Source organism: Malaclemys terrapin, chromosome 20, assembly GCF_027887155.1.
Source record: "Malaclemys terrapin pileata isolate rMalTer1 chromosome 20, rMalTer1.hap1, whole genome shotgun sequence".
Classification (NCBI taxonomy): domain Eukaryota; kingdom Metazoa; phylum Chordata; order Testudines; family Emydidae; genus Malaclemys; species Malaclemys terrapin.
The window spans coordinates 19,194,344-19,212,646 of NC_071524.1; the positions used below are offsets into that span (position 1 = coordinate 19,194,344).

The 18,303-nt window shown below is 43.9% G+C and overlaps 1 protein-coding gene across 5 annotated transcripts in view; it reads left to right on the forward strand.

Moving 5' to 3' along the window:
• LOC128826611 (leucine-rich repeat and fibronectin type III domain-containing protein 1-like protein) overlaps positions 1–18,303 on the forward strand; it is a 232,637-nt gene that overhangs the window by 67,207 nt on the left and 147,127 nt on the right. For 2 of the 5 annotated variants that reach the window (XM_054009978.1, XM_054009975.1), the window contains exons 2-3: positions 843–965; positions 3,352–3,416. The exons of 2 other annotated variants lie outside the window; for them this stretch is intronic. The gene's annotated coding sequence lies outside the window, so the exon portion shown is untranslated. The remainder of the gene's footprint in view (positions 1–842; positions 966–3,351; positions 3,417–18,303) is intronic. One more of the 5 variants, XM_054009976.1, reaches the window with a different exon arrangement.

Below are 18,303 nucleotides of genomic sequence, written 5' to 3' on the forward strand. Positions count from 1 at the left end.
TAGTTTTTTGAGGTTACAGTTTAAAGTACTGGTTTAAAACTTTTGAATTCTGAGATGTGGGAGGTTTGTTTTTGTCCATGCTTTTCATACTAACAAACATCTAGCATGCAATTCTACAATTTTCTACCAAAAGAACATGCATATTGGAGCTAATCAGCAAATGGGGGAAAGAGGGAGTGTTTCTACAGAAAATTTAAATTTTTTCTTGAAAAACCAAAAACGTTTAGGCTTTCAACAAAAAGCAGACACTTTTCACAGTTTTACTTCTCTGAAACCCCAATTTTCTGTCAAAAAAAACCTGTTTCAACAGAAACATTTTGACCACGTCTAATCCAGAAACTTGTGCTTCCAGTAGATGCCAGATGGGGTACGTCTTCACTACCCGCCGTTTCGGCGGGTAGCAGTCGATTTATCCAGGATCGATATATCGCGTCTTAAGACACGATATAGCGATCCCCGAACGCGCTCACCGTTGACTCCGGAACTCCACCAGAGCGAGCGGCGGTAGCGCAGTCAACGGGGGAGCTGCGGTCGTCGATCCCGCGCCGTGTGGACCCAGGTAATTTGATCCAAGATACTTCGACTTTGCGTATCTTGGATCGATTCCCCCCCTCCCCCCAGTGTAGCCCAGCCCTAAGTAGGGTTCTGCAGACTGCATTTCTGAGCTAAAATTGAAAGTGAGAGCAGAGCACTGGGTTGTATCCAGCCTTGAAGTAGGGAGGGCCAGTTTTGTCCTTGATGCAACTCCATTGACATCTTTGGGAATTGTGATGCCAGATTGTTAATTGCATAAATCACATGATGGCATAGTAGAACCTTGATTTTTTTTTTTTTTTTACAAGCAACAACCTTCTGAACAACTAATTTTATGAACCATTTTTCCCAGAGGGGGAAAAACATAACAAAAGGGATACCAATGAAGAACAAGTTGACATCCCTTCACATTTCAATGCCTTCAGTGAATGGTAAGTTACTTTTTGCAGTGGTTTGAAGGATAAGTAGAAAGTGATGCATGCACCATGCTTGAATTTATGCACTATACCTACTGTAATTTTGACATACTCAACTTTGAGCTCCTCAGTCCCTGGTTAGTTTGTAAAATAGGGGTTCTACTATACATCCCACAGAGGATTCTTGGAGCAGGCAGGGGAGTGCTGCCTAACTTGTTTAGAGTCCTATATCGGGTTCATTTTCTGCCCTTTCAGTTGCCCACTTCCAGCTGTTTCCAGCCTTTGCTGAGTACACTGAGTAATGGCCTCAGGCATTTTTGTGGAGGGGAATCCTCAAAACAGGCATCCCACTTCTTGGAAAATATTTCAAGTTTTGAATGCGTGAATAGCCATAACTTCACTTTTTAAAGTCCAGTTCACCCTACCTTCCGTATCGTAGATCCTGTTGGGCCTATGGCTCCTCCTCATTCTCTCTCCATTTATCACCCCTTAGGAAACTGTTGTGAGCGAGTGTCTCATTGGGCAGCTAGAAATCCTGTTTAGAAAGCATGGATTTATTGTGACTTAGAAAGCACTACATTTTTCATATACATTTATGCAAAAACTAGTGCTGTGGGGGTGCAAACCCTGAATGAGCAAGGCTCAAAACATGAGGTGCCTTGGTTAATTTGTTTATGCATTGTTTAGAAGTCAATCTGACTGCACAGCCAAGGAGTTTTGTATCTTGCAGGGCACTTGATTCTAATCAAGTGTTCTGTATTATTTAGTGTAGGCCTACCATATGTCCGGATGTCCCCGGACATGTCTGGCTTTTCGGTCTATAAATAGCCGTCCCGGGGGGGATTTTTAAAAATCTAAAAATGTCCGGGATTTCCCCCCAGTCGGCTATTGATAGACAGAAAAGCGGCGGCCAAGTGCCGCTGGGCACTCAAAGCCCCTTCCTGGCTCCCCCCATCCCCTGCAGTCTTACCATGCTGTCCGGCCCCGCAGCTGTCTTCCCCCTCCTCCACTCCCCTGAACGCTCCGCCCACCTGCTCCTCCCCCTCCCCTGCTTCCCGCGAATCAGATCTTCGCGGGAAGTCTGAAAAGAAGCAGGGGCAGGCGGGAGGCAGCAGCAGGTAAGCTGGGGTGGGGGGGGCACAAGGAGGAGAGCTCCGGGAAGGCGCGGCCCTGGCCAAGCGGCTCCCTCCGGCCTGGGCCGAGTGGCGCCCAGTGGCTCCGGCCCAGCTTGGGCCCCAGCGGCGGTGACCCTGGTTCCGGCTGAGCGCGCCAGCCTGGCGCCGGCCGAGCAGCGCCAGCCCCAGCCTGGGCCCGAGCAGCGCCAGCCCCAGTTCTGGCCGAGCACCCCCGGCCCGGCTCAGGCCCCAACAGTGCTGGCCCCGGCGGCTCCGGCCTGGCCCGGGCCCCAGCAGCGCCGGCCCTGGTTCCGGCCAAGCACCTCCGGCCCAGCCGCAAGCCCCGCAACCCCGGCTGGAGTGCAGCCCGATTCCTGGGCTCTTTAAAGCCGGCCCTGGTCAGGGGACAGGGAGAGGGGGTTGGATGGGTCTGCAGTTGGGGGGGGGCTGTCAGGGGGGCAGGGGTGTGGAGAGGGGTTGGGACAGACAGGGAGCAGGGGGGGTTAGATGGATCTGGGGTTCTGGGGGGGCTGTCGGGGGCAGGGGTGTGGAGAGGGGTCGAGGCAGCAGGTAGCAGAGGGGGTTGGATGGGTCAGGAGTTTTAGGGGTCCTGTCAGGGGGCGGGGAGCAGTTGGATAGGCCGTGGGAGTCCCCGGGGGTCTGTCTGGGGGCGGGGGTGTGAATATGGGGTGGGGGTGTGGATAAGAGTCGGGGCAGTCAGGGGACAGGTAGGGTCGTAGGGGGTTCTCAGGAGGGGGCAGTCAGGGGACAAGAAGCAGGGTGGCTTAGATGGGGGTGGGGTCCTAGGGGGCAGTTAGTGGCAGGGGTCCCAGGAGGGGGCAGTCAGGGGACAAGGAGCGGGGGGCGGTTGGAGGTTCTGAGGGGGGCAATGAGGGGGTGGGAAGTGGGAGGGAGTGGATGGGGCGGGGCAGGGGTGGGGCTAGAGCAGGGCTCCTCCCCCCCAGTGTCCTACTTTTTTGCTTGTGGAAATATGGTAACCCTAATTTAGTGTAAACCTGAGAATTCTGTACACTTTTACTTATATGAAGGGAAAGTCACCATGGAAGGCATTTTTTGCCGCTCACAAATTGTTGTTGCTGCATTATTTCTACACCTTTAAGTCAGCTCTGATTATCTTGCAGCATGGAAATGTATGGTGGTAACACAATAAAGGACTTCACATTATAGTCACAAGCTGCCTTCACATCAGCCTTTTTGTTCCTAAACCAGTAGTTTATCACATCTACATTCTCACTGCATGTCTTTTATAACTTCCCATTGTCTAGGGATTAAGAACTTCAAATTGCACTTCAAGTAAATAAAAGGAAGAAAAAAGCAAGGAAGAAAAACAGTGAGTTGGCTTTATCAAAACTATGTGCAGCCCTTAAGTCAAATCTTTCTTCTAAAGACTGCTTTATAATTTTCTCTCTTTCCTGCTGAGTTCCCTTTGTGTGACTGCTAAAGTGCAGGAGCGTGCAGTGTAATGTCTCAGAGTAAAAGTTCTAGCAGCTAAAGTGGGGGTAATGTAGTTGCGCATGTCAATGTCACCATTGTACTCCAGAGTGCTCCTTAAAATGAGCCAAAACTGGAGTTGGGAGTTGAACCTGGATCTTGTGAATCCCAGTTCTGTACCTTAATCAAACAAATGTAACAAGAATCTGCATTTTTATGTGTAGATTATAATCTGCATTTTAGCATGGCTGGGTCTGTGGGTTGCACTTAAATGCATTTGCAGGACTCTTCAGCGAGCTGTTGAGGTTTCTGCTTCGAATCTATTTTTTTAAAACACTCACAAGTTTCCTATTCAATAATGGATTCTCCTAAACAAGGCTTTGTACTGTCAATTTGAGCTTTTAACAGGTCATGTCAGTTACTCACAGTTTGTAGTTTCTCACTTAATGTTACATCATGGCACAAAGGCACCCATTTTTAAATACAAGAGCCTTAACAGCAGCTGTTGCAGTTGCAAGGAAAACTCCATTGGTACTTCAAGAACTGCAGCATATTCAGCCAAGCATTTACACAGCATGGCTATGGGCTGCCTTTCTTTCCCATGACACAAGTAGCATGTTCTGTGCCACTTTACTGTGACTGCCAAATTTTTTCTGGCGTTGGCCCCTTCTTCTTTGGCAGTGTGGTTCTATCCAAGCTCTTAAAAATCCCAGCAGTTGATTTAAAAAAAAGAGAAAAAAAAAATTAAGAGCGTCAACAAAAATCTGTAGTTAGAAACCTGAGGTGAAATCCAGGCTTCACTTAAGTCCTAAATTAATAGAGTTTAAGGGGGGAGGGATAGCATCAGTTTTTAAGCATTGGCCTGCTAAACCCAGGGTTGTGAGTTCAATCCTTGAAGGGGCCACTTAGGGATCTGGGGCAAAATCAGTACTTGGTCCTGCTAGTGAAGGCAGAGGGCTGGACTCAATGACCTTTCAAGGTCCCTTCCAGTTCTATGAGATGAGTATATCTCCATTTATTTTTATTTTAAAGGCCTGAATGTACTGTTAGATCAGGGGTTCTCAAACTTCATTGCACGGCAACCCCCTTCTAACAGCAAAAATTACTACATAACCCCAGGAGGGAGAACCAAAGCCTGAGCCCACCCAAGCCCCGGTTGGGGGAGCCAAAACCTAAGCCTCACTGCCCTGGGTGGAGTGGCCAAGGTCCAAGGGCTTCAGCCCCAGGCAGGGGGCCTGTAACCTGACTGACTAACCCTCTGGCTTCCGCCCCGAGTAGTGGGACTCGGGCATCAGCCCCAGCAAGTCTAATGCCAGCCCTGGCGACCCCATTTAAACAGAGTGGCGACCCACTTTGGGTTAGATCATCTAATCTGGCCTCCCATATGTATCAGGCCAGAGAATTTCACTCAGTTACCCCTGAATTAAGCCCAGTAGCATGTGTTTGGTTAACCCATCTCTTCCCCAAAGGCATGCAATCTTGATTTAGAGCAGTCTTTCATTTGCGGACCCCTAAACATTTTCAAATGGAGGTTCATGCTCAGTCTGCTGTCTCAAACACTCCTAAATTTACTGATCTTAAGTGACTGAGGACCTGATTTTCAGAGGCTTCTGAGTCCCCCCTGCAATTCCTGCTGTCTTCAGCTGGACTCATGGTGCTCGGTACTTCTGCAAATCAGGCCCTGTGTAAAAGCACTGAAATAAGGGTGACAGATGTGAAGAATCTTTGAATAACCTTGTTTTATCCCTGAGTATATTCCTACTCACTGCTTTAGGACTTATCAGAGAGTAGGATGTTCCAGCCCTAAAGGGTATGAGCTGTGTTCAGGCATTTCCACAGCAGCTGGCTTTATAACTTCACTGCAATGAACCCTGTCATGCTATTTTAGGCAGGTAGATTAGACTAGTTACTCTGAGATCAATGATGAGTGACCAATCCCCTCAAACTCTCACAGGTTTTTAGGTAATCCTCCTGTTTAGTTTCTGAGTAGACTTTCTTGACCCAGTCAGTTACTGCTGTGGCGTCTGGAAAGTGTTTAAAACCTCTGCATTCTTTAAAGAGCTTTTTGGATTATATGGTGCTTTCTTCTAGGGTCAGTGGATGCTATTTTATAGGGCGAGGGTAACATTTTAAATACCACCTAAGGCCTCATACTCACTAAGGTACTTAGGTACCTAAATCGCAGATTTAGTTGCCTAGCTAAGTTTTAGGCTACATAGTGCTTCACAAAACTCCTGCCTAATCCTGTAGGTTCCTAAACTAACTCAGTACCTAACTGCGGGGTAAAAGTTTCCCAGGTGCGTAAGTTTCTGCCACTGAGCCTCTGTAGTGCTGCCTCCTATTGCCCGCCTAAGCCTCAGAGCGGTTCATGAACTGGGGGGGAGAGAGGCGTTAGTCGGTTCCACTCACGTGTGCAGCCCAATCCCATCGGCATATTCAGGACAGTGCCATTCAAAATCTGGCTGGAGGAGAGACTCTGACTCATTCTCTCTGTCTACTCCCACCCTACTGCTCTTTAAGTATTTGAAGTTGTTGCACTGTGGATACTTAGTCATTGGGCCGGAGCGAGAGAGAGAGAGAGAGAGACTGAAAATTACTCTGTAGACTGCTGGTTAGGGCACCCACCAGGGAGGGGGGACCCCAGGTCCTGCCCCCGTGCACCAAACTGGTACAGTTCCACAGGGGAGAGAGGAGGAGTGCTACCTCCAAATATCCTGTAGCTCAGTGGTCAGAGCACTCTCCTGGGAGATGGGAGACCCCGTTCAATCCTCTCTTCACCTCAGGCATAGAAGGAATTCACTCCGAATCTCCCACATCCCAGGGGAGTGCTCCAGCCACCGAGCTAAAAGTTACAAGGTGGGCAGTGGGACTACCTCCTCTTCCTCCGGCTATGTTGCATAGAGTAGGGCAGGCACCTCACTCTTCTCACAGGATGTGGCTTAGATGCCTAAGCCGCCTGCCTCCAGGAGAGCAGTTCCCATCCATGAGTTGTTAGCAGATGTAGGAGCCTCTTTGCACCCTGGATTTAGGTGCCTATCTCCATGATGGGGTGGGATGTGGGACACACCCAGTTGTCAGCATCCCCTATTAACTGTCTTTAGGCAGCTCCCGGTGTCGTGTGTTGGCTTTTGTGAATTGCAGGCTAAGGTGCTTCTCTCTCCCCCTTCATTGTATAGGGAGCCTAGGCACCTAACTCAGGCTTTGTGAATCAGCGTTCTCCTGTGACTTCCTAGGCCCCTAAAAGGTTGGCATTGCAACGCTCCCCATCCTAGCACCTGAGTACCTTTGTGACTCTGTCCCTCAGTGATGTAGGAGTCCGAGGCCCTAGTTAATAAGAGCCCAGTTGTGTCACTCTTATAATAAGCAGAACTTATTCCAGGAGTAAGTCTATTGGGACTAGTTATGGAATCATTGATGTTAGGAATCATTAAAAAGGGGATAGAGAATAAGACTGAGAATATATTATTGCCCTTATATAAATCGATGGTACGCCCTCATCTCGAATACTGCATACAGATGTGGTCTCCTCATCTCAAAAAAGATATGCTGGCACTAGAAAAGGTTCAGAAAAGGGCAACTAAAATGATTAGGGGTTTGGAACGGGTCCCGTATGAGGAGAGATTAAAGAGGCTAGGACTCTTCAGCTTGGAAAAGAGGACACTAAGGGGGGATATGATAGAGGTCTATAAAATCATGAGTGATGTGGAGAAAGTGGATAAGGAAAAGTTATTTACTTATTCCCATAATAAAAGAACTAGGGGTCATCAAATGAAATTAATAGGCAGCAGGTTTAAAACAAATAAATAAAAAAGGAAGTTCTTCTTCATGCAGTGCACAGTCAACTTGTGGAACTCCTTACCTGAGGAGGTTGTGAAGGCTAGGACTATAATAGAGTTTAAAAGAGAACTGGATAAATTCATGGTGGTTAAGTCCATTAATGGCTATTAGCCAGGACGGGTAAGGAATGGTGTCCCTAGCCTCTGTCTGTCAGAGGATGGAGATGGATGGCAGGAGAAAGATCACTTGATCATTGCCTGTTAGGTTCACTCCCTCTGGGGCACCTGGCATTGGCCACTGTCGGTAGACAGGATACTGGGCTAGATGGACCTTTGGTCTGACCCGGTACGGCCTTTGTTATGTTCTTATGGAATAAGTTATTACTTAGTGGGTGAAATTCTTCCTTGTGCAGATGGCTAGGCACCACTGCAGTCCTAGGTACTGAAATCTGGTGTACAGCTATAAGCAGTCTTATTCCGGTTGCTTTATCCATCTCTAAACAGATGTAGTTAAATCAGTGCAAAACTGTGGAGAGCGGCTCCAAGAAAAGCCAGCTCGCTAACTGGAAAGCTATTCTGACCATCCTACACAATGCTGTTCAAATTCAGATGTCCTAAAGATATAAAGTTTAAAGCCAGAAGGAACCACCGGATCATCCAGCCTGACCGCCTGTAGATCACATGCTACACACCAAGCCCCACAACCAGAGTTAGACCAAAGTACTACAGCTCTCTGGAGACTAAACTACCGTGTGACACATGCAGAGAACAGAGATGCGCCCATGCCCGAGGCTCCTGCAGTGTCAGGGAACTGATTCAGTGAGATATCCAGATCCTAACCAGTGATCTGCACTCCATGCTGTGGAGGAAATTGAAAAACCCACAAGCTCCCTTCCAATCTGACCTGCAGGAAAATTCTTTCACAACCCAAACTGCGGTATCTCCATTAGAAACTGAGCACATGAACAAGACCCACCAGCCAAGCACCTGAGAAAGGGAATTCTTGATACCACCTCAGAGCATTGGCACATCCCATCTAATGACCCATCTCCAGCCATGGCCATCTATGATGCTTCAGAAGAAACAAAAACAAAACATCAAAGGGGGAAAAATTCCCTTCCTGACCCTTTCAGGTGGCAGCTGAAGCATGAGATTTTTAGGAACGTAAGATATGAACAGGAAGGGACTCCCCAGCACTGCTGAGTCTAATCCCCCACCACCGCAGACAACTCTGCCATATAATCCCACTCATAAATGTATCAAACTCTGTCTTAAAATTAATTAAATTGTTTGCCCTCACAACTCCCTTTGGGAGGTGGTTCAGAACCTCACTCCTCAGATGGTTAAAAGCGTTCTTCTAATTTCCAGCCTGAATTTATTCATGGCCAGTTTATCCCCATTTGCTCTTGTGCCAACATTTTAATTTTGGTTAAATGGCTCTTCATCCTCCCTTATGTTTATCCCCTTGTGTATTTATAGAGAGCAGTCATATCCCCCCCAGCATTTATTTTGCTAGGGTAAACAAGCCAATCTCTTTGACCAATAATATCCCGTTTGGTACCGTATCAAATGCTTTCCTGAAGTCCAAATATATTAAATTTATTGCATTTCACTTATCTAAAAGAATCAGTTATGTGACTAGTCTGACATAATCTGCCTTTGGTAAATCCATTTTGCATTACATCCCCTTTTCCATTTACCTCCATAAATTGAATTATTCTTTCCTTCAGAATTTGTTCTAAACATTTGCATACTACTGAGGTCCAGCTAACGTGTCTATAATTTCACAGATCATTTTTTCCCCCCTCACTTAAACATAGTGATTCTTCAGTCATATAGTATTACTCCCAAATTGAAATCCTTGCTACCGGATTAGCAATCTCATGTGCCAGTTCTTGCAGTATTCTGGGATGGAATTATCCAGTCCCCCCAGTTTGAGCACATTAAGCTCTTTAAATTTTGCTTCCATCTTGGATGTGGTAGCTTCCATTTCTGTACACACATTTCCATCAGCCTTCATGCCCAGGTGCTATATCTTCATCCTTATTGAAAACTGAGGTAAAATATTCATTTAGTTTTTGGGCCATACCTAGGTTATCTTTAATCTCTACCCCATCCTCATTGCATAGCAGCCCTTTCTCATCTTTCATTATTCTTTTTATTTATATACCTAATAAAACCTCTTAATTGTTTTAATTTCCTTTGCAAAGCCTAATACAGATGTGATTTGCAGGGGCGGAACTTTGAGTGAGAGAGAGGCTGACAAATAATACTTATACAGTGCTTTACATTTTTAAAGCACTTCACGAAAACACTTACTAATTTTTCTTCACAGCCTTCCTGTTAGGAGAGGTATCCACGTATTGCTGTCCCCATTTAGTGGTTGGGGAACCGAGGTGTGGTGGCTTGCCCCAGGCCACAGTGTGAGTCAGTGGATTAGAATTCATCAGTGCCTGACTTAATTCCATGCATGCTGCATTGGTCCATGCTGGTCCTCTTGACACTGATTGTAGAGTTTTGTTTAATAACCATGTTGGCTACTTCTTTTTTATGAATATGACCCATGTTATAAAAATATAATTATAACCAATTATTGTTCAAATGCATCTATTTTAAATTCTCAGCAATCTGTCTCTAATTTGGTATGTGCTATTACTATTGATATGCATGAATCAGAATAGCCGGACCTAGCTGTTGTTCAGAAAATGCGAGTGAATAGCCATAACATATGCTGAGAGGTCTGGGCGGCTGTGAAAGAGTGTTTTTATTCAGACCGACAAGAACTTTCAGTCACTGGGCAAATAAAGATGTTTTACCTTTGCAAGTTGATTAACAATCCTTGTAAAACCTCATTAAAGACCTTGTACCCCAATTCCTTTGCCCCAGATGTATTTACCATTTTCTCATTATTATAGTTAATAAAAAAAAAAGGAAAAAGCAAACTCACACTAGTCTACTGAATAAAATACAGCAGCACCCTGATGTGCTCACATCTGTGTAAAGTGCAGATAGGCTCACATAATGCTGTTCAAGTGTACTGGAAAGATAATGAGCATATACCAGATGTAATTAAAACGACCTCTAATTCATAAGATGAGCATCTAATTCTTCTGTCTTGATAGTTGGATTGTTTTAACATTCCGGTGCCTTCATTATACAAACAATAAAATGTAAGCGGAGATATGTTCTTTAAAAATGTTTTTTAAAATATTAAGAATGGCCATATTGGGTCAGACCAAGGGTCCACCCAGCCCAGCATCCTGTCTACTAACAGTGGCCAATGCCAGGTGCCCCAGAGGGAGTGAATCTAACAGGCAATGATCAAGTGATCTCTCTCCTGCCATCCATCTCCACCCTCTGACATCTTAACAGTAACATCCAAAATGTACTTGGGTGTTCTACAGACAGATACAGTCCCTGTTCCAAAGAGCTTACAATTGAAAAGGGAAACGCAAAACTACAGATGCGTTGTGGAGGAAAAGGGATGTCTAAACTCTCCTTCCCTACGTGTCATCATGCTTGTCTCTTCATCTGCAGTTTTCCTGTGATGGTAATCACCAGAGCTTCTAGCAACAAGTACTTTTCACATAATGGCTGTTTGATTTCTGAACTCCTGACAGTCAGCCTCCATTTCCTATTCTAGTCTTACACCAACACACAGCTCTGTTAATGGATCATCATCCTAATGTGCACTCTGAGCTTCTCTTTAGCAGAGAAACCTTTTTTACAAGTGGCGCAGTGACGCTGTGATGTGCACACACAGGTTCTAGGTAAGGCATGCTTGATTCATTTTCACCTCTGATCCAAGATTGGATTTTGACTCAAATCTCCAGAGGTGGCAGGAAGAACATGCTAATCCACAGAACCTCAGGCTGGGTCTACACTACCCGCCTGAATCGGCGGGTAGAAATCGACCTCCCGGGGATCGATTTATCGCGTCCCGTCGGGATGCGACAGTCGATCCCTGAATCGACGCTCTTACTCCACCAGCGGAGGTGGGAGTAAGCGCCGTCAACGGGAAGCCGCAGAGGTCGATTTTGCCGCCGTCCTCACAGCGGGGTAAGTTGGCTGCGATACGTCGAATTCAGCTATGCTATTCACGTAGCTGAATTTGCGTATCTTAAATCGACTCCCCCCTGTAGTGTAGATGTAGCCTCAGAGCTGTCCTGCTACCATCTTCTGTCCTTTCTGGGCTCTGGATTCACTAAGATACTTACGCACATGCCTAATTAATACGTGGGAGTTCTATTAACTTCAGTGGAAATACTGACTGCTTAAAATTAGGCACAAGTTTAAATACCTTGCTGAGGTGGGGCTTCAATGTAAAGTAGAATTTGATATCACTGGGGTATCTTGTTTATTTGTGACAGACCCATGTTACTGACTGAATTTCTACAGCCTGTATTATTATGCTGCTTGTCTACCGTGCTTTGAATAGATTAAAATGGACCCACAGCCCCAGAATGATAGTTTACTAGAAGGAAATTTCTGCAATAGGGCAACACTAACAGAGCAAAGTATTTATTAAGCACATAATTTTTCTGCAGTTTAAAAAAAACCCACACAAACATGTTTTTGATAATTGACCAGCACTCAAGTGCAGCTACCCTCTGGAAAGTACACCCAAAACAATATTGTCAGATTACCAAGCAAATAAAACAAAACACACATACTAAGCTGAAGATCTTAAAAGGACTGGTTTCAATAAATAAATTCTCACCCTTAATGTTGTTTTAGGCAAGTTGCAGAGTTTCTGTAGCTTAGAGTTCCAGGTATTTCTCTTTACAGACTACACTCCTGTCTTAGTCTGGACTCAGCCCTTGTCTTTCCTTCAGCTCAGTTCCTTTGTCTCTTCAGGTACTTTCAGCAGTGTTTCTTCTTGGGCAGGAAGGCAATGGAGAAGAGTCCATAAACCCCGACTGCTAGAACTTGGGATGGTCAACAAGGGATGGATCGCTTGATAGTAATTAGGATCCTGTCACCAGCCACTGTTGGATAGGACAGGATACTGGCATAAATGGACCATTGGTCTGCTCCAGCATGGCTGTTCTTATAGGAACAATATTTTGAAGCTTTTTTACAGTTGAAAGCTCTTCTGTTTCCAGCAGAACAAATTTTACTCCCTTGCTATGCAAATAGGTTTCTCTAAGGTAAGATAGACTATAATAAGCAGAGTTTTCCTAAGCACCTGGGTACTAATAGACTTAAAGACATCTGTCCAATTTATTTAGATACAATTTTTGCAGGACTGATCTAGAAGATTTTACCTTCCATGCTGCAAAAAAGAATTCTGGTCACAAATTCACGACAAATAAACCTGCAGGCTGCAACATAATGAAATCGTACAAATTTTAATACTATCTATAACTTTTCCCCAGAATCTCGCTGTCCCACATAAATAGATACAAAAGGGAAAAAGGATCTCTCTTACCTTTTCATCTTGCAGACATCTCAGGAAATATTATGCAGCACCACTAATTGCTGCAGAGAAGAAGAAAAATTTGCCCTAACTGTATCCCAGCTTTGTTCCACAATAATATCTTAACCCATATACATCTTCCACAAGACTTTGACCTTTTGAGAATTTTCACTTTGAAACTAGAACACAAAGTCAGCTTCTTACTGATCAAGGTGTTGGCAGTGAATTAACTTTAAATAAATACTTTTGCAGAGCTTTGAGCAGATAAAGTGCTTATAAGTGTGAGATTCACCCTTGAGCTGACGTTCTGCATAAGGATGATTTTCACCGACTGTTTAATATCATCATTACTCCATGCACCCATTGTGAGCCAGCAGTTGCTTTGGCTACTGTTAACTTCATCAAAGGGTATTCTTCATTGTAAACAAAGGGTGTGTTCTGGACTGAGGTTAGCTAATTTGAGTTAAAACAGAAGTGAAGAGATGCAACTCTGCTTTTATCTTGAGCTGCTAACCCAAGTTAAAAACCCATTTGTCATGTCTTCACTGCTATTTTAACTTGAGTTAAGAACACACCTTTTTTTGGTAGTTACATGTCCTGTGTGTATCACTATAGGAGTTGAAAATATACATAATAGGCCAAATTAGTCTCTTGTGTAACACTACTGACTTAAATTAAATTTTAACAGGAATAATGTGGCCCAGATTGCAAAAAACAAGCAATTCTTATTCCTGCACCCTGAAGTAGAAGAGGGAAAGATCAATAGATTAATATAGCAGCATTGTAGGAGTACTGCAGTAGAAATGCAGCAGCACTTGAGACTGTTCCACATTATTTCCTTGCTAGAGTGTGACCGCCTTTGTCTTTGATTTCTGACTTCTTCTTATATTTAAATAATTGTGTTACTTATAAAGCAGATGTAGAAGCAAAACACTGTCTATGTTCTGCAGTCCCTTGCTTGGATCTGTTTGTGTTTCCTCCCTCCACTGCCCTTTTTTAGCCATTAGAGAGCCTCCGATAAAAAGACACTATAGAAGAGCAAAGCAGTATTTTGTAAATTTAAGAGGGCATTGTGGCAGGAAGAAAATCTTTGCACTATGTAATTTTTCCATGACATAATCCCACTATTAACTTCAGATTTGGGATTTTTTTGCTCTAACTCTCGTGGCCTCATTTATTACCAGAAACATTTGGCTTTCCTTACTGTCAGTTGCTTTTTATCCTCAGTAGGGTTAGGGATTCTGGTTTGGGCATCTATAGAACTACAGAGATATTTTGTGAATCTTTACCCAGAAACTGCAGCAAAACTTATTTTTTGTCCCACCAGCTGTCAAAAACTTTGTGGAGCTCACAAAATCTCAGCCGGAACATTACAGTATTTTCCCTGTAAGAGTGAATTCATTTATGTCTCTTATACATACATCAGCTTTTGCAGTGACTCTGTACTCTTTTATGTTAGTGTTTTTAGGGAAAAGGAATCTCACCATCCTTGCAATAAGGTAATTTATTATCCATATCAGTCACAAGATACACACGCCATTCAGCATCTATGTAGCAGAACCTTGTAGTGTGCACTGATCTGAGGTTTGTAATAAGTTGTTCATTTAGAACACTTCCAACTTTTCTTTACACAGAGGCAGAATGGAATTTATTCAGTGTATCATTTGACAGAAAAACATTTTCTTAACATATGACAAAAGCTCGCTCTTTTTTTTTTTTTTTTTTCTTTTCATTCTGTTTCCGCTACAGTTTTACTTCCACTGCCAGTCAGTCAGCCACGGTAAGGACCAAACCACATGCCGTAAAGCATCAATCTGTTCCTGGGTAACAGACGGTCTCAACTCTTGGTGGTAGAACATGGGCTCTTTCAGCATTTTAACTCGATAGCTACTAAACATTTCTAAACATTTGGGTCTCTGCATTTCAGCTGCAGCAGAGTTAAGCGTTAAGTGTTGCAGAAAATAGATTTTTGTACTTTTCTTTTCACTCCTGTGCACTCAGCCCTGGGGAGGCAGGAAGATCATTCAGTATATGTCAATATCCATTCTCCATTTAAGAATTATTCAAAATGTTGTAGTAGTAAGTTGGATGATGGGTCATTAAGGTGGCAACATTATTTGGTAGTCAAAACAAAGGAGGGATGGTAAGGAACTGTGGAAGGATTTATAGCAAAATTAAATCCGAAAGTATTTGAAATAAGACAATGGGAACAGAAAAATGGGTTTGATCCTACTCCCCTGAGAGTATAGTCTAAGTAAAGAGTGCAAGTTCCATTCCCACAAACTCTGTTGCAAGAAAGGAAGATAGAAATATCTTCTCTCTATGGGACTCAAGCTATGGGCTAGTCTACACTGGCAGTGCTTTAACCCAGCTTGTGTAGTTGCGGCAGAGTGCTGGAAAAAAACCCACCTCCACGAGGGTCGTAACTACCGGGGTTTTTTCACACCCCTGAGCGAGAAAGTTGCAGCACTGTAAATTGCCAGTGTAGACAAGCCCTAATATAAAGATAACGTCTGTTTCGAAATACCAGAGGCTGTTCAAAAAAAACCCCCCAAAAAACGAGGAGTCCTTGTGGCATCTTAGAGACTAACCCATTTATTTGGGCATAAGCTTTTGTGGGCTAGAACCCACTTCATCAGATGTATGAAGTAAAAGATACAGGAGCTGGTATAAATACATGAAAGGATGGGGCTAGCTTTTCTAACGAGATAAAACAATTAAGAGCAGGATACCAAGGGAGGAAAAATAACTTTTGAAGTGGTAAGAGAGTGGCCCATTACAGACAGTTGACAAGAAGGTGTGAGTAACAGTAGGGAGAAATTAGTATTGGGGAACTTTAGGTTTTGTAATGACCCAACCACTCCCAGTCTTTATTCAAGCCTTACCTGATGCCATCATGTGCCAGCAATGCCCCTCTGCCATGTACATTGGCCAAACCGGATAGTCTCTAAACAAAAGAATAAATGGATACAAATCTGATATCAGGAATCATAACATTCAAAAACCAGTAGGAGAACACTTCAATCTCTCTGGTCACTCAATAACAGACCTAAAAGTGGCAATTCTTCAAGAAAAAAACTTCAAAAATAGACTCCAACGTGAAGCTGCAGAACTGGAATTAATTTGCAAACTAGATACCATCAGATTAGGCCTGATTTCCCCAATTGTTTTATCTCATTAGACTGACCTAACACTTGGTAAAGCAACCCCCATCCTTTCATGTATTTATACCTGCTCCTGTATCTTTTACTTCATACATCTGATGAAGTGGGTTCTAGCCCACGAAAGCTTATGTCCAAATAAATGTGTTTAGTCTCTAAGGTGCCACAAGGACTCCTTGGTGGTTGTTTGTTTGTTTGTTTTGTTTTGTTTTTGTTTTTTGCTGATACAGACAAACACGGCTACCACTGAAACCAAAGGCTTTTATTTCACATTAAAGAGCAGTGATCTAATTATATACCATGTGTGTCTGTCAATTGCAATTTCGAATGCCCAGTATGTTACACCCCCAGCTCAGGTCTATGGTGGAAACGCTGGACCCGATTCTCCTCTCACATCAGTTTTATGCAGCTGTAACTTCATTTTCGTCAGTTGAGCGAGTTATTTCTGATTTACACTGGTGTAAGAGAGAGGAGAATGAGACCCAATGAATCAGTCTCAAATACAGATTTGTAGTGTCACTCTGAAAGAGCCAATGGTATATCAAGAAAGGTTACTTTCATTTGGTGGTTCCTCAGATTGTTGTTATAATTAATGATTACTCAGTAGCAGCTCCTAGGAATAGATTTTGCTATTCATGTTATTTATTATTCAATATATAGCACCATAACTTTGCAGGGCTCTTTACAGAGAGAGAGAATCAAAGCCCTACGAGAGCACAACCAACGCAAGACAAACAGAATGAAGATTACGGTGGGAGGGGCCAGCAAAGGGAGGGATGAGTGTTAGCCCTCATTATCTTTACTTCTTTTATCTCGTATTGGAAATGGATCTTACAAGCTCTAATGTCTTTTGAGCTGAGAATGAAGTGGGACGAGATGACGGGAGCAGATAGCACAGGATTGGAGGTCAGCAGTAGAAAGCCAGGTGCAACAAGTGGGTTTTGAAGAAGCGTTTGAAGGCAGGACATTGTCCAGCCTATGAGTTGTTAGGGTATGTCTGCCCTGCCAAAAATAAATAAATAAAGACTCATGCTTCCACTGCGGTGCTAAAATTAGCAGGTTTGTGCTCAGGCACTGAAACCTGGGGAGGGGGTTGGTCTCAGAGCCTGAGTGGGAACATTTACTCTGCTGTTTTTAACCCTGTAGCATGAGCCCCACAAGCCCGAGTCGGTAGGCCAGCAGTGAAGACTCACTGTCGTGGGGTTGGTTTGTGTTGTTGTTGTTTTTTTGCAGTGTAGATGTGCCCATAGAGAGTAGGACGACACCCCAAGTTGTCCCACCAGAGTGGCCAGAGGGTGAAATTTGGCCCAGTCAGGGGAATTAGCACAGGGTCTGGGCACCACTTAAGTCCCATTTACCAATAGGGATTTAAGTGAGACTCACTTGTTATATTGACCTTGTGCTAGCTCCTCTGCCAGGGTTAGAATTTATCCAGAAGCAGGTGATGGTTTTTTTTTTCCCTCCAGAAAAACCATTGGGGTTTCATTTGTAACAATCACCGAGGGCTCCACTAGTCAGGGATTAAAAGCATTTTCTTGAGGCTGGCCTGGTGGGTTATTTTTTCCCTTTCTTCCTTGTTTGTTGGTTTTAAAACAAACTAAGCAGGTTAGGAAGTGCTGCGCACCACACATCTTCAGTATGTTTAATGAGCTGGCGCTCATCAAACCAGGATGCTTAGGTGATTTATCCTGGCTCTGGGGGCCTGAAATTACTGAATGAACATGGCTTTTGAACTGCGGCTTTTTTGGCAATTAACGGAAGGTGTTAGCAAATGGAATCTAGGTGGGATTCAGTAGCATGCCTGTAAACCATTGCAACGCTGGAGCAAGGTGGCAGAGCTGATTAACACATTGACCTCGCTGCTACAAAGGCACAGATTTAAGTCTCATGAAGTGATAAATTACATGTTGTGGAATTTGCTTAGGGGTTTTTTGTTGGTAGGTTTTTTTCTCTTTTTCTTTTTTGTAGCAAAACGGTAATTTGAAGGGCAAGGGGTAAATTATCCAACTAAAGTTTCTAGTGGATTTGTTATCATTAAAGCACTATAGTTCAGTACAGCTGGTGATCTTTGGTCTGCATTGCACCAAGAATCTTTAGTAGTGGCAGGTACTAAAGCACGTGGGCAAGAAGTGTTTGTAAAGTGCCTGTCTGAAGTGTCCGGCGTTTTAGTGAGTTAATGAATTAAGCTTTCAGCCATCAGTGTGAGAGGGGTCAGAATTGTGCCCAATTTTCAGATGGTGAAATTCAGAGGCGTGTGAAATGACTTGTTCACAGTCATATTCAAGGTCTGCAGCAGAGCCAGGAACACAACCCAGATGTCCTCAATCCCAATCCAGCACTTCAACCATAAAAATAGCCTTCCTCATGAGTTCCTTCTTATCCTGTGTCTTGTGATTAAAAACGTATTGGCTCTTAAACAGAAAGTGGAAA